Below are 4688 nucleotides of genomic sequence, written 5' to 3'. Positions count from 1 at the left end.
TGACATAAGCATGCAAATCCTGAGCCTCATATCATAAGTCATATTTTGGCCAAATTGTGATATGCAAACTAACTCTCTCCTAATGCTTCTGATTCACTGCGCCTCATTGGCTATATCCTAAGCCAATCAGAGTGCTTTTTGCATTCCATAATCACTATCTGCCTAAGTCATCTATCTGACTTCATTCTGTGTTTGGTTCGCCTGAGGCCATGCGTCGTGGGTCCCCCTTCATAGCTCCCACGGCCCCCGGCGTGTTGATAACGCTGCGTGTGGCAGCAAACAAAGAGCGGAAGGAAACAAGCGCTTCATCAGGGGTCAGATGACCTTTCAGAGGCAGCACTGCCCCCTGGGTCCGTCCTACGTCCTGGAGCGGCCTGTCTCCTGGCCCTGGGGGGGGGGTTCTGCCCTGGGGGGGGGGGGGGTTCTGCCCTGGGGGGGGGGGTTCTGCCCTGTGGGGGTGAGTTCTGCCCTGGGGGGGGGGGTTCTGCCCTGTGGGGGGTGAGTTCTGCCCTGGGGGGGGGGGTTCTGCCCTGGGGGGGGGGTTCTGCCCTGGGGGGGGGGGTTCTGCCCTGGGGGGGGTGAGTTCTGCCCTGGGGGGGGGGGTTCTGCCCTGGTGGGGGGTGAGTTCTGCGTTGTCGATCATGTCTATCTGGGAGGAGATAAGGGAGGCTGAAGCATCACATGATCAAATGGTGGTCATTCGGCATACTTTGATTGGAAGAAGTTTCTTCATGCATTATATTCATGATTTTATTCAGTGTGTCTTCTTAATAGTTAAATAAAGAATGTGGAACAACTCGCCATCCTGCTGTGAGGAGCTGTTGCTAAAAACCTCTTTATGCCTGTTTCACAAGAGTATAAACATTGATGTGCATGCCTTCATATTGTATTATTACGTCCCTCCAGCCGATGCCGGGGGGGGGGGGGGGGGGGGGCTGGGGGGGGGGACTCTGGCACGCTGATGGTCCCGTTGAGTCTGGAGAACTTGAGCCCTATCTGTGTAATCCCCCCCCCCCCCCCTGCTGAGCCTGGAACGGCAGGGCAGCAGCGGAGACGGTGCCCATAAGAGGAACCCAATCCTGGGCAGAATTAGAGCCTGCAGCCCCTCTAATCCTGTGGACCCAGGGATTAGGACATGGCAGGGGGCTAGAGGGGGGAGAGTCTCCCCCATGGGTCAGTTTATCCCAGGGGTTAATGGGTGAGGCTCAACAGGATTTCCAAGGTGCTAATGAGCACCGATTCCCTTTGACAGGCATAGAGGAGCACAGACCACGTTCTGTACTTGGATCGGTCTTTATTATGACTGTCCACATCAGATGTGATAACTGGTTTTAGTATGCACACGATGATAAGCTGCTGATGCTTTGGCCCACAGGCAGGTCACACACACACACACACACACACACACACACACACACACACACACACACACACACACACACACACACACACACACACACACACACACACACACACACACAGAGAGAACTAGACACCACACAAATACACTAACATCTGCTTACACAACTGTCCTATTCAATGAGTCGCAGACATTTTTGAAAGAATTGATTTCCTTCGCCTCATAGGTGTCATTAAACGTCATGATGTCAGACATCTGCACAGAGAGAGAGAGAGAGAGAGAGACCCAAAGGACCCGTTAAGATGTCCTGGCGGCTCTTTCTGTCCTGAAGAACAGATCATGATGTCTTTAGCATTCTGTCATATAAAGTAGACGGTGCACTACAGAAGTAGTGTACCGCATTTTATTATTTTCTTACATTCCTCGAGCGAAAACTTGCCTCGGAAAGAGTTCTGGGAAATCGACGACAAACAGCAACACAAATAGAGCGAGGAGACCGATGGCCCAGAAACCAGATATAACCAGATATAACCAGATATAACCAGCCGCTCAATGGGGACAGACACAGTGGATCGAGTTTTGACATGATCGAGGTTCTCCTTCTTTGTTTGTGCAAACTTACCCCCACCTGTGCGCTCATCATCTCTCCAGCCTCGGGAACACGACGAGCCAGAGGGACTGAGGGCGTGCGTCCGGAAGGCTCCCTTCCACCATCTTGTTTTTTTTCAATAATTAAAGGTGAGCCAGAAAAACAACAGAGGCTGATTTGCAAAGCGCTCACAAGTCTCCCACATTAGCACAGGAAAGCTACCGGAAAACAAGCAGTAAATTGAACCCAGTATTTTTTGTGTATTTTTCTTCTTGATTGTGTATCGCGAAGATGCGTCGACTGCGGCCGTGGCCACCCTGCTACCTGTGATGACCACGATGCGGGGGGGGGGGGGGGGGGGCAGCGAGGCCCGAGGTCTCCTCAGCATCACCTGTGCCAAGCGGTCGCCATGACAGCGGTGCAGACGGCCGTTATGTGAGCCCAGGACAGAGTTCCCCTGTTCTGCTTTGTCTCCCCCCTCCTCGCCGCGCTCCAACGTCTCTCTCCAGAGCTCTGTGCCAGGCGGGGGGGGTCGGGGGGGTCTTATAATAGAACCTCTCCACTACAAAGGCCGCCTGCGTTTGTTCTGTTCAGCCGATCCATTCACACCCGGAGACTCGGCGCCGCCGCCAACACAGCAGCTAACGGACCGGGTGGGGGGGGGGGGTATTAGAGCACCACCCCCCCCCAAACACCCCCAACACCACCCCCACCACCACCCCTCCCCCCCCACACACCACCACCACCAGCCGTAGCACTAACCACCGCCGCCGCCTGGCCCTGGGGTTCCCCCCCCCCCATCCCACCCAGTAAAGGCCTCCCAGCTCCCACAGAGGTGGACCCTCCAGGGACCGGAGCCTTTCAGACTCCCCATTCACCCCTCTCGATGCCCCTATCTCTTCTCCTGGAGCGTTTGTGTGCGGCTGGCCGACCGTTGGCTGTGTCTCCTGTTGTGGGCGACGGGGTGTGCGTTGTGTACGGCCCTGGAGTGCAGCGTCCTCCTGAGACAGCACAGGGTCAAAGGTCACGTCCATGTGGCGCCACAAACACAGTGGAACACCGGGAGACTTCTGGAAAACATTCCTCACACCAGGATGAAGGCCACTTGGCATTGGTCAGTGTCTGCCCTGCAGGACGACCCGCGGGCTGAATGCGCCCGTCTCCATGGTGCTGGTTCAGAGAAAGGCCTCATAATCAGGCAGAGGAGGAACTAAAGGCAGGGGGACGCAAGAGACCAAGATAAAAGAGATTCAAGAGAATATTTAAGCGTTATCACACATTAAAGAAAATCCCAGTACGAGTCGCTGTTGATTATAAATACTTGATAAAAACAGTCATAAACTCGTTCTATAAGCTCACCATCACAGCGCCAGGGTGACCTAATCTACCGAGGCTTTGAGTGTCAGACCGAGCACAGCTCCTACGGCCTTTGGGGTCTGGGAGAGTGCATGTTGCTGTCGAACGTTCCTCTTGTTCTCGGTCCACGTTACACACACATGCAGCCCGCTGGGCCGGGCTGGCTGGGACGCATTAAATATGGAAGAAAGATGCATGAATGGTGCATGAGGAGGCAGTTCATCGCAAGGCTGCCCCATGCATCCTGGCCCTGAGTGTCTCGTTTCAAACAATACATTCATTATTTAAACCGCTTTTCAAGTGTGAGTAAACAGTGCACAGATCTTAAGAGTGCAGTAGGAGAAAAAACAGTTGCTGCATGACTGCTGTTACTATCACGAAGATCTATTGAGGCTTCCGTGGTTGTGGCTTACGTTTTACACACACACACATACACACACACACACACGTGTGTGCATTTGTATGTGTATGTGTGTGTGTGTGTGTGTGTGTATTTGTATGTGTGTGTGTCTATGTGCATTAGTAAATGTGTGTGTGTGTATTTGTATGTGTTTGTCTATGTGCATTAGTATGTGTGTGTGTCTGTGTGTGTGTATTTGTGCTCCGTCTTCGTCCTCTGCTCCAATGTCAGAGGTGTCCTCAGACCCCCAGGACCTCAACCCCTCTCTCTCTCTCTCTCTCTCTCTCTCTCTCTCTCTCTCTCTCTCTCTCTCTCTCTCTCTCTCTCTCTCTCTCTCTCTCTCTCTCTCTCTCTCTCTCTCTCTCTCTCTCTCTCTCGCTCACTCCTTTACTCACCCTCTTTCTACTCTCTCCCTCTATGTCCCTCTCTCCTTACTCACTCACTCTCTTCCTCTCTCAGTTAGCAGCATTGAAGAACTTCAACCTTGGAAGAAAGATTGTAAGAACAATATTACCAAATTAAATTGTTTATTCGTCTTCTTCTTCTTGCTGAATTGAGGATGCTGGTATTTAACCGACCCGGTTTAATGGCGGTACAATACTCATGGTACAATACTCTTCATGGACAGAGGCTCAGAGTCCCTCCGATCTGCACATGTTACAAATCTATTTTACATCTTAGTAATCAGGAGGAAACAGTTATCTGTTCAGATAATGTTCTAATTTAGATTCATAATAATAATTGTTATCCCTCATAATTGTTGCTGTAAGCCATTCGTTTTATGCCTGCCCCTTTTTAGCCAATTTAACCTTGATTGTAATTCCCCAGTTACAAAATGTCACGAAATAAGCCCATGATTAGTGGGCCAAATAGGAATGTTGTCGTAATAATAATTATAAAAAGTAATTTCGCAATATATATTCGGCAAGGAAATATAATTCCATTATCAATTCATATCAGAGAATCATATCGGAACCGGGAAA

This window comes from Gadus morhua, chromosome 10 (genome assembly GCF_902167405.1).
Source record: "Gadus morhua chromosome 10, gadMor3.0, whole genome shotgun sequence".
Lineage (NCBI taxonomy): Eukaryota > Metazoa > Chordata > Actinopteri > Gadiformes > Gadidae > Gadus > Gadus morhua.
Note: the sequence above shows the minus strand (reverse complement) of the source record.